Here is a 12888-nt window from a genome sequence, read left to right as displayed (position 1 = left end):
ATAAAGGAACCTCAAACAGAAAGATGTGGGATAGCATTCTATGCAGAAGGACAAGAAAATCTATGGTACATTGACAGTGGATGTTCAAAGCACATGACAGGTGATAAAGAAAAACTTGAATCTTATTCTAATTTAGAAAAGGGAAAGAAAGTCTCTTTTGGAAATGATACTCCTGCAACTATAAAAGGAAAAGGTATTGCTCCTTTAAAAGAAGATGTTAAGGCTGGAAATGTTTTGTTTGTTGATGGACTAAAGCATAATCTTCTAAGTGTAAGCCAGATGTGTGATCAAAGAACCGAGGTTATATTCAGATCAAATGGATGTCTTGTTCGTGATCTTGATACAGGTAAAACAGTTCTCAAAGGAAAAAGAACTTCAAATAATCTATACATTTTTGATGAAGAACAACAACAATGCTATTTAAGCAAGGATGAAGAGCACTGGTTATGGCATCGAAGATTGGGACATCTAAGTTTCTCACAAATAAGGAAAGCTTGCAAATATCAGGCAGTTCGCGATCTTCCAGATATCAAAATTCCTGACAACACCATGTGCAGATCATGTCAGTTTGGAAAACAGACTAGAACTAACTTTCCAGAGAAAGAAGGATCAGCCAGTATGCCTCTGGAGCTAGTACATACAGATGTATGTGGACCATTCAGAAAAAGAACACCTAGAGGAGAGGAATACTTGATATTATTTATTGACGATTTCTCCAGGTTTGTTTGGTTGGGACTTATGAAGCACAAAGATGAAGCTTTCGAAAAATTCAAATCCTTCAAAGCCTTGGCTGAAAATGAATCAGGTCACAAGATTAAGTGCCTCAGATCTGACAGAGGTGGAGAATTTACTTCAAATGAATTTTTCGATTTCTGTGATGAACATGGAATAAGGAGAGAATTTTCTACAGCTAGAACTCCTCAGCAAAATGGAGTAGTGGAAAGAATGAACAGAACAGTCCAGCAAATGGCTCGTGCTATGCTTGATGAATCAGGAACTCCTGCAACCTTCTGGGGTGAAGCTGCACATGCGGCAGTTATTATTCTCAACAAGACAAATGTTCGAGTGAACAGCACTCAAACTCCTCATGAGCTCTGGAGTGGTAAAACTCCTTCAGTAAAGCACTTCAAAATCTTTGGGAGCAAATGCTATATCAAAAATACTGAGGAGCAGCTTGGCAAACTTGATCCTAGAGCAGATGAAGGAATTCTTCTTGGCTACTCTCCACATAGCAAAGCATACAAATGCTACAATAAAAGACTTGGCAGAATTGTTGAAAGCATTGATGTAGTGGTTGATGAGAAAGGATACATTCCTAGGCAAATACATCGTGAAGACATTGAAGAAGATGAAAGCTACCCTCAAAGACAGAATGATGAAGAAGAAGAACCGCAAGAACAATTTCAAGACGGACCTCACGAAGAAGCAGAAGAAAGAACAAGAATAGAAGAAAAGACTCCATCCAGATATGTTCAAAAGAACCATCCAGAATCTCAGATCATGGGACAAAAGGAAGCAGGTATACAAACTAGAAGAACAGTTGCAGAAGCTTCAAGTTATTTGGCATTACTCTCCTCTACTGAACCACAAAATGTGAAAGAAGCATGCAAAGATGAATGTTGGGTGAAAGCAATGGATGAAGAACTTGAGCAAATCGAAAAGAACAATACTTGGGAGCTGGTTCCTAGACCAAAGGATAAGAATGTTATCGGAACAAAATGGGTGTTCAAAAATAAATTGAATGAAAATGGAGAAGTAATTAGAAACAAAGCCAGACTTGTTTGTAAAGGGTATGCACAGCAAGAAGGAATAGACTTTGAAGAAACTTTTGCTCCTGTTGCAAGACTTGAGGCCATCCGAATGTTTCTTGCTCTCTCAAGTTGTCAGAACTTCAAAGTATTTCAAATGGATGTGAAATCAGCTTTTCTGAATGGAGACTTGGATGAAGAAGTGTACATTGAACAGCCAGATGGTTTCATTCTTGGAAACGATCCAAATCTTGTATGCCGATTAAAAAAGGCTCTCTATGGTCTCAAACAAGCTCCAAGGGCTTGGTACTACCGGTTGGACAAATATCTTCATCAACAAGGTTTCTCAAAAGGTTCAGCAGATAGCAATCTTTATATAAAAGTTGAAAATGACAAATTACTAATACTTGTTGTGTATGTAGATGACATTATTTTTGGCAGTAATGAAGAAGCTATGAGTCAAAGCTTTGCCTCAGTCATGCAGAAAGAATTTGAGATGTCCTTGCTAGGAGAACTGACATACTTTCTTGGTTTACAAATCCAACAAAAGAAAGGAGGAATCCTTTTATCTCAAACCAAGTATCTCAAGCAGATTTTGAAGAAATATGGCATGGAAGATGCAAAACCAGTATGTACACCCATGGTCACAGGATGTAGTCTCAGTGCAAATGACGAATCTGCAGCAGTTCATCAACCAACCTACAGATCTATGATTGGAAGTCTACTATATTTGACAGGTACCCGACCAGACATCATGCATGCAGTTGGAATAGTTGGAAGGTTTCAGGCAAATCCAAAGGAGACTCATCTTCAAGCAGTAAAAAGAATCTTCAAATATCTTCAAGGGACTCAAAATTATGGCCTATGGTATCCTAGAGATCCAGATCTCACTCTTCATGCTTATACAGATGCAGATTGGGCCGGAAGCGTGGATGACAGGAAAAGCACAAGTGGTGGTGCATTCTTTATGGGTTCTAGACTGGTATCTTGGTTCAGCAAGAAACAGAGTTCAATTGCCTTGTCTACAGCTGAAGCGGAATATGTTGCGGCTGCATCTTGTTGCACCCAACTTCTTTGGATGATGCAGACTTTGCAGGATTATCAAATCACTTGTACACCTCCTATTCCTATCTTATGTGACAACACAAGTGCAATCAGCATCTCAAAGAATCCGGTTATGCATTCAAAAACCAAGCACATACCAATCAAGTACCATTTTCTCCGGGAACAAGTACTTGAACAGAAGGTCAAGTTGGAGTATGTTCCTTCTAAGGAACAAGTTGCTGATATTTTCACCAAACCATTGCCCAGGGACACTTTTGAATACCTCAGGCAAAAGCTGGGGGTTGTTGATGCATCATCTCACTGTTGACCATCTTCCTATTGATGGTATAGGCTCAGGGGGAGCACATAATGCATTGTTGGCATTATGGAGAAGGAGATCTTGGAAATAGCTGCAATATGTCTCTGTCTTCTTCATGATGGATTTCTGGTTACAATTCTGGAGAAGCATGAGCATAGGGTACCCTTTGCTCTTGATGTCAAAGGGGGAGAATGATGAAGCTGAAAGTTTATGTGGTTGCCATCAAGTCCAAAGGGGGAGTTTGTTGGCATTATGATTCAGGTGTTGTACTTGATGGCAAACGCCTTCAGGTGGTAAATCAAGAAGGACGCAGGAAATTTTGTTTAGCAAGCGCGTCCCCGCAGGTATTTCATACAGAACCCGCGTCTACGGACGCCGGCCAGCCGTTCAGAAGGTGCGTCCGCCCAGTGCACACATTTCAAGGTAGAGAAAAACTCGTGGGGGCTTCTTGTGTGGTATCTAGCCGACGGTTGCGTGTTTCTCTGGTGTCGGCTCGTGGTATTGTTCCACGCTTTGGGGAGAAGCTTGCCTATATAAAGCAAAGGAGTTCATTTGGATTAGGCATCATCTTGGTTGATCATCTCTTGGTGTGATCTAGTCCATATCTTTAAGGGTAAATCTTCTAATGGACTACGATCTATATGGCGCATGATCAGATCTGTGGATCTGAGTGTTTGGGTTGGTTCTGAAGTCCTCTTATCTTCTATATCTAAAGGGACGCAGATTCAGTGAAGGGAAAGTGCGCCGGGACGCAGTACAGTAAAGGATCAGGTGCGTCTCTGAAGCGAAGGACGCGGCGCGACTGTGGTATTGGGTGCGTCTCTGAAGCGAAGGACGCGGCGCGACTGTGGTATTGGGTGCGTCTCTGAAGCGAAAGACGCGGCGCGATAGTGTTGATGTGTGCGTCGGTCGCAGACAAGCAAAAGGAACAGTGCGTCTGCACGCAGAACAGCATAAGGTATACTGCGTCCAGTCGCAGGCCACAGAAAGAAAATATGCGTCCCTGTCTCAAGATGATCTGTTAACTGTATATTTCTGTTCATAAGGTGTTCTGGGTTGTTTCTGTAATTACTGATCTGATATCTGTAGTAGACTGTATCTGTTGTATATCATTTTGAAAGGAAGTAGGGGGTTGTAGCTCCCTTCCAGGAGAAGTCTGGAAAACAAGAAAGAGTTGTAGCTCTTTGCAGGTTGCAGCCTGCGTGCTGGTAAAGGACTGCACCAGTACAAAATCATTGTAAAAAGAATTTCTTGAAAGAAGATAGAGACATTATTGCAGCAGGTGGTTTTTCTCCCGCATTGGGTTTCCACCTTACATCTTGTGTTCTTTGGTGTGACTGTCTATTTTCTATATTCATGCTCATTGTTTTATGGTACTGATATGCAAGAATATTTCAAAAGATCAAATAAGGAAGATTTGGTAAATTGCTAGATAATACTGATTCCCCCCCCCCTCAGTATTATTTCCAACATCACCCCCATGTGGTCTACTCCACTAGATGGTGCACATGTTTTCCCTTACACTTTGGTAATGACTACCACATCCCCTGTGGACTACTCCGCTAGATGCTGGACATACCCTTGTTGTTTTGCCGTGTATCTCTCCCTGGGTGGTACTACTACCTCTCATCTAGAGCCTCACTTTTACCCTCTCCCTTACAGTAAGAGAACCTGGACACAAATTTATATTACACACTCACTCGCTTTTTAAAGATACAAGCATAACACTCTCATGTGTTGAATAGCAAGAGCTGAAGAAAATCTCTAAGAAAATGGGAACCAAGCCATCGTACTGGATGGGACTCCTACACCAAAGGATGTGAGGTCTAGTTGGAACTTTATACCGAGGAGATCCCGTAAATGTTAGCAAGTCTAACATTGTCAACACTTGTAAGGAGATAAATACAAGCTCAATATTGTGTTGAAATTACTCATACTTCCCTACATCATCAACATGTTCATCCATGGAGATCTTGTTTGTAGCTTCACAACTCCTATCTATGCCATACTCTTGAATCATCAGGTCCTTCTGTCTTCTATGAAAAGATAGGTTCTTGATAGTTTTTTTTTGTAGAGAATCACGAACGAATCCACCACATCGTCAAATTCTCCATCAAACGTTTTACTGTCACACGGAATCTGTCAAGGGTGCGGACACGACTGACCTTCCTAGAAGTCTAAGACATTCTAATGACAAACAAGACAAAATGGAGTGATCTTTCTCTAAATACACCTTTTACAACATGAAAACTACAAGTGTTTAGGCTTACCTTATTCCAAAACGCTGTTGTTGAAGTCCGTTCTTGACGATCCGGATGAGCTCCTCCTTCAAGTCAATTCCTGCAACCACAAACAATCAAACAATTACCAAGCACTTGCATTTCATATAATAAAACATATATTCAACATGCAGACCAAGGAACACATGAAATAACTCATTAACACAAGCTATTGAGAAAAATAAACCAGTTTGTATTAATAACGAAACAAAGAAACTCTTACAACCTGGCCTTGGTGTTGTGCAAATTCCTCCCAGGGTCCATCAAGGGTTTTCCTCTACTTTGACAAAGCTCACCCTCTCCCAAGTAGAATCAAGTGAAGACAATCTCTCCTCACAAAGGCTCTAATGGAAGACCTAAATCCTGCAGCATTTACCCAAAGAAAATGTATAGCTCCAACCTCCTCTCCTTCTGGCTCAATGCCTTTATTTATAGTGCTGTAAAGAGGTTATTCAGGTCCACTATCAATGGGATCATCCCCCTCTATGGGTGGGATAGCTCCCTTATTGATGGGATAAGTTCCCCCTTAATAGAGATACATGAACCAACTGGAGGCGCATCCATTTCATCAAACCGACCTCTAGAATGTTCTAGAAGTAACCACAAGTAACTTTTTCAAGATAAAACTCGCGCATTTTGCCTTTTACAGAGGGACGCACCTATCCCTTAACATACAGAGCGTCCATGGACGCAGATTTTGTGAACATGGTCAGCGTCCCCGCAGGTAAGGCTAGAGAGAACCTGCGACCCCAGAGATAAACATAATTTTTACAAGACTTTCTCTCTTCTTTGAGTTTGAGATGGATAACAGAGGCATAAGACTTTGCCTAAGAGGGTAGCATGACTGTTGATTTGAGCCATACTAACTGTAAGTAGTCAAGGTGACATTTTTTAGTGTAACAGATTGCCCCCTAAAGTGCGAAGCCTGGAATAGAATAGGGTTTTGTAATTCTAGGAAGGGTGAAGCGCTTTATCATTTCAAGGATTGCCTTGTGGATGGCCTGGTTGGAACCTGCAATTTTCAACACAAAATACATGGATAAGATTATATCATCACTGAGGTAGGCATTCCCATACTCAGATTCAAAACTTTAACTAATGGACTAACTATTCTGATACAGGAATGATCTTGCAGTACATCATTTTTATAGACTTTTGTAGACACAGTATGGACGCAGCCATCTGTTTATGATTAGTCTATATAGATAATGAATACAAAACTCCTCGCAGCCTGGATAGTAGAAACTAGATCCAGGGTCTTCACTTCTACTTCTCGAATTGGTACGATTCTAGCCATGTGATTAAATGATTCGATGTCGAACATGGTAGAAACCACTTGATTACCAGTCAATGATGTAAACTGTTAAAAAGCGTGAGAGAAACCACCAGTAATGTCAATGGTTCTCAAAGTACCAAGCACAACCCGTGAAATGTGAATAGATGTTTTGATGTCGAACACTTCACGGAATCCTCTGATCGAAAGTCAATGATGTAAACTGACGTCAAAGGCGAGAAACCTGCCATTGATGCATGCAGACTTCAAGGTACTGTCGATTCCTAAGTCATCTTTCTAGATAATGTGTCGATGTCGATAGAAAGCGACCCGTTGCAGGCAAGCCCGCAACACGAAATCATTGTTCAAGTTGAAGAAATGTTGCTGTAAGGACTGACTCAGGGATGGTCAAATGGATGACAAGTATTTTGCAGATGAAAGTTTTTGCTTGCAGACCTCTTGAACACATAACGACACAACAGATGGCTTGGTGACGTATAACTCAAAGTTAACCCCTGGAACCCGGTTAAATACTTTCAAAGTGATTTGGTCAACTGTGAGGTAAAAGGTTTCCCAACCCAGGTGAATGAAAAGTGTCGTGTTCAAGAGCGGTAATAAAGTTTCTTCTGAGACAAAAGGTGACAAATAGGTTCATTCTTCTCTTTTTCCCCCACCATTTCTGGCAAGTACCTCTTTATTTTTAACAAGCTTGAGGAGGATAACATATGCTTGATTATAAGCTCATCCTTCGGACGAGTCCAACCTAGTTTAAATTCGAACCCTAGGAAGGAGTGGTTCGTTCTTGTTTGTAATTGAACAGGTCCTTTACTGTAAAAATTTAACGAGCCCAGTATAGGAGAAACTCGGCGTTTTTCATTTTTAGAGAGTCTGAAAAAACTAAAGGAGACTCCACGTTGAACTTTTTCGTATATTTGTGTCCCTCAAGCCCGAAAAAGTATAAAATAATACCTGGGGGAACCGCTTGATCTTGCGACCAAGGAGTACTTTCATAATAGTGTCGTTGACCTGAAAAGTAAAAAGTGATCAAGGACACGTCGTTTTATTTCCTTATCGAGTTTGAAACGACAAAAACCCGGCAATCTTTTCCTGATTTTGCAGTTAGAAAAGAGCTAAAAGGGGACCGTCTTTTAATTCCGTTTTAACGAGTGTAAAAGAAACGCTCGGCAATCTTTTCATGTTTTAAGAGTCTGAAAAGGGCTTAAAAGAGAACTCCAAGGTTTCACTTTTTCGTAAGTTTTAACGAGTTCGAAAAAGGGATAAAAATGTACTCATGGTTTTCACTTTTTCGTAAGTTTTAACGAGTTCGAAAAAATGATAAAAATGTACTCATATGGCCGACTTTCAATTTAATTTACGAGTAGGAAAAGACGGAAAGATCTCGGCATTTTCATTTGTTTTACGAGAATGAAAGATAGCAAAATAATCTCGGTATTTTCATGAGTTTAACGAGTCTTGAAAATAACTGAAATTGACTCGAGATAGGTTTCATTTTTACAAAAGCTTGAAACAGAGAAAAACTATGCTTTAGAGTAGTTTCATTTTTACACAAGCTTGAAACAGAGATAAAACTGTGCTTGATGCCCCCTAAGCATAACTGCTAGAGTGCATGCCCCCCTAGCTTCATTTCATTCAACCATTTGGATGAAATGAAGGTTTAGTGACGAGATCATCTAAAAGACTTTGACCTAAAACTGTAAGAAAATTATGCAAAACACCGAAACAACTAACCTAAATATACAACTTAACATTTACGAGATCTAGTCAATCTCTCGACTCAAGTAGAGGAGGATTTGTTTCATTTTTTAACGAGCTTGACACAGGAAAAGAACTATGCTCGGATTCGGTTTCATGTTTACACAAGCTTGAAACGAAAAACTATGCTTGTTACAAGTTCACATGCCCCCGACATAATGATGCAAATCAAGGTACATGCCCCCCAAGCTTCATTGCATTCAATGAGGTGGATGGAATGAAGCTTTACTTTCAAAATCTTGGAAAGACTCGTGGGAGTTGTTTCATTTTTTAACGAGCTTGACACAAGACAAGGAACTTTGCTCATAACTACTCTCTACAATCTACCTAACAAAAACTTTACTCTAAAAACCTTGATTCATTTTTTAACGAGCTTGACACAAGACAAGGAACTATGCTCTAAAAAACCTTGATTCATTTTTTAATGAGCTTGACACAAGACAAGGAACTATGCTCTAAAAAACCTTGATTCATTTTTTAACGAGCTTGACACAAGACAAAGAACTATGCTCATGACTACTCTCTACAATCTACCTACTTAACCTACCCTTGTTTCATTTTTTCACGAGCTTGACACAAGACAAGGAACTATGCTCAAAAAGTTCGCATGCCCCCAGCATAATGATGCGAAATGAGGTACATGCCCCCCAGGCTTCATTGCATTCAACCGGCTGGATGAAATGAAGGTTTACTTTCAATATTTAACTTGAAAAGGGAGTTGTTTCATTTTTAAAGAGGTTGACACAAGAAAAGAACTATCCTCATACCTGATTCATTTTTTAACGAGGTTGACTCAGTAACAGGAACTATCCTCATAACCCTGATTCATTTTTTAACGAGGTTGACTCAGTAATAGGAACTGTCCTCAAAATCCTACTTTCTACAATCTACCTACATATCCTAAAATCTAGCTGATTCATTTTTTAATGAGGTTGACTCAGTAAAAGAATTGTCCTCATGCTAGCCTATTTCATTTTTTAACGAGGTTGATACAGGAAAAAACTATCCTCGTACTCACTGATTCATTTTTTAACGAGGTTGACACAGTAAAAGGAACTTTCCTCGGAATCCACTGATTCATTTTTTAACGAGGTTGACACAGTAAAAGGAACCTTCCTCGGACACACTGATTCATTTTTTAATGAGGTTGACTCAGTAAAAGGAACTTTCCTCGGACACACTGATTCATTTTTTAACGAGGTTGACACAAGACAAGGAACTATCCTCGAACTAACTGATTCATTTTTTAACGAGGTTGACACAGTAAAAGGAACTTTCCTCACTACATCCAATTTCATTTTTTAACGAGGTTGAGAGAGGAAAAAACTATCCTCGTTGACACCTGTTTCATTTTTTAACGAGGTTGGCACAGGAAAAGGAACTGTCCTCGCCACATTGATCATGGCTTCCAACTGGAGGAAAGACATGTCAATGGACACACCTTGATCATGGCTTCCAAGAGGTCTTCATCCGAAGGAAGAATACTTCTTGGGAAGGAACACATGTCAAGGGACTCAAAAGGGATAAGAACATCATGTTCAAGTAATCCCATAGAGTTTTCCATGTCAATTACCGGAGCTAAATCAAAGGAAGATGAGCAAACAGTGAGAGGCTCACTTACATCGGTAACTGAAAACATGGGACCAGTTGCCACATAATTAACCCGTGGCAGGGTAGATACCACTTTAGAATCAGGAACATTTAGGGGTGTCATATTATTGGTAGTTGAGACAAGACCAGGGAACGAAAGCTGGTCTACAGTCACAATGCTGCCATTGTGAGGGAAAGACATCACACGAAAGAGTGTCGATACGACAGCTTTCATTGCATAAACATAGTCTCGCCCAAGGAGTAAATTGAAATCCAAGGGACCTCGAACTACCATAAGATCAATACAGACAGTTTTACCTTCCAAGGTAATAGAAAACTTAGGAAGGATCCCTAAAGGTTCACTAATTGTTCTGTTAAAAGCTTTCAGATTCTGCGTAATAGGCGCAAGCTGAGGGGAACCCAAAGCTTTCCAAACAGCTGAGGATAAAATACTAACAGAAGCACCTTCATCTACCTGAGTACGATGTATGTCCCTACCACCAGCCTTGACAATGATTTGGAAAGGGATGGAGGAAGGAAGACGAGGTTCTGTCAGTCTATTCCAATCAAAGGAAAAGACCTCAGTACTTGGAGGGGGTTCTGTAGAAACAGGTGAAATGCCCCCCGGCATAGAAGAATCTGATGTAACAAGAAGAACATCAGCGGTATGAAATTTACTCTCGAAAGGGAGAGTGTGATCGATCGAATGTGAAATTGAATCGACCACTTGATCAACTAACGGATCATCAACCTGAGTGACATGAGTTTCACTCTCCAATGGGAGAGTGTGATCGACTAGACTTGAATTTAAATCAATCACTCCGTCAGTTGACGGTAGGTTGGGAGAAAGTTTACGGTAACCAGTTGGAAATTCTTGCTGTGGAACAGTAAGTTTTTCCAACAATGTTGAGGCTTCATCCATGTGAGGGCAAATGTGAGTTTGATGACTCCCTTTGCATAACTTACAAGGAAACCTAACTTTACCCTTTTTCCCAAGAACCTGACTATCACTGGTTGATGGATCAATGGAAAGTTGATGAGATGTTTCTGACCATACTTCCAAGACCTTTGGAATACTAGGACAATTGACAAGGAAGTGGTCACCCTTACAAAGCCTGCAAGGGTATTTGGGTTTACGATGCATGTCGGAATTTTCCTCAACACAACTAACACTTACAGCCATGGTTGGTTGGTTGACTTCTTTCTTATCTTGCTTCTTCTTCTTCTTCTTCTTCTTCCCTTTCTTCTTCTTCTTAGCCTCCTGGTTACTAGCATCAAGGCTTTTACCAGGCGAAGAGGAAGAAATGGAGGAGGAAAAATTAGGCGAAGAAGGTAAAGGGTCAACAGAAGGTTGGTGATGTTGAGATGGTGAACTCTGTTTAGGTGAAGCATCCGGTTGAGATGGAACAATTGGAGTACTTTGGGCCAATGAAGTTGAAAATAACCATATTGGTAATCCTATTGTAAATCCAGGTAATGACAAAGTAGCCATATAAGGAGGACCAACATTTCCAAAGTAAGGAAAAGTACTAGGATTCTCATTCGGAGGGGTTCCTAGGTTGATAAATTCCGGAACATTTGCCATTATATTCAACTTCAGTGAATTTTATTAACAATCTTAAAACTAAAATTAACAATTCACAATGCACACCTAACAATTAAAATTCACAATTCACACCTATGGTCTCTAAAAGTAAAAACAAACAAATTAACACGCGCTATCAAATCTAGGAGTCAAACCACACACAAACAGTAAGCTCTCCGGACCGAAAACACTAGTTGGTGATGAAGCCCAACCTCGCAGAATCCAGTACAGAAATAGTGGGTGGAACAGTTACCCCGGCAACCTGCTTAATGAATAGACCGGACCAAGTTCCTCCACTTTAACCGTCTCGAAGTGAAGTGAACCCCCCGGAAAATCCAAGTGAGTATAACCGACGTCTGCTCCAGGTACAGTGGGACCTTCCCTCCACCGTCACCTTGGGTAGAATCCTAGAGATTATGGTCACTAAGGTTACCAATCACAACAATTACACCTGGGGGAACAGTCTAAACTCCGACAGCACGCAAGGGCAGAGTAACAAGCTCAATCCCCTTACCGGCTCCTTGACAATAATCCAAGGTTTACCGATAAGTGACCCCTGGCTCCTCGACAATGGTTAATCCGAGGTTTACCGTTTGTAATACGTACTGTCTGGCGTCGTTCCCAACGAGGGAGGAATGATCCCCTCACTGGTTCGGACACGAGCTCGTGCTTCTCCTTTAAGAGGAGCGTTCCCAGAGTGTAACTGAAATAATTGGATTTGATCTACTCAAGATAAACTATCTGTTTGGTTTTGTAGTCTTGGAGAGTTAAGTACTCACCTACTCCAAGACCCTAGCCTAAGCTATGTTGGTGTTTCAGAGCCCTAGAAAAATAAAAATTACTAGATGAATTTTAATTAAGCGCTGTGTTATTAAGGTTGTTATTACTCAAATGGGTAAATGGAGATGAAACCAATGGTGTTATGACCCGACTCAACTGAATGCAATCGAATATGATAATGTAATCTTTTCAATTCGATGAATCCTAACTAAAGTAAGGAGAGAGTTTCCATTCACTTCCAACAATGCAAAAAATTGATCATTAAGAGAAAATATAACAAATTCTCTAATGCACTAATTTTATCAAGAAAAACTAATGCAAATCAATTCCAAACCATTTTTTTATTTTTATTTTTGTGTAAATTCAAATCAAAGAAAACTGATCTAAATCTACGATTGATTTTCCAGAATGTAAACTATGCAATTGTAATCTATGCACAATTCACTCGAAAAGTATGCAAATATAATCTATGCACATTTTTCATTCATATTCCGAAA

This window comes from Pinus tabuliformis, chromosome 3_2 (genome assembly GCF_031772625.1).
Source record: "Pinus tabuliformis cultivar Carrire ecotype Pingquan chromosome 3_2, CPIR1, whole genome shotgun sequence".
NCBI classification, from domain to species: domain Eukaryota; kingdom Viridiplantae; phylum Streptophyta; class Pinopsida; order Pinales; family Pinaceae; genus Pinus; species Pinus tabuliformis.
The sequence above is the reverse complement of the archived record's forward strand: the minus strand, read 5'-3'. Positions refer to the sequence as shown.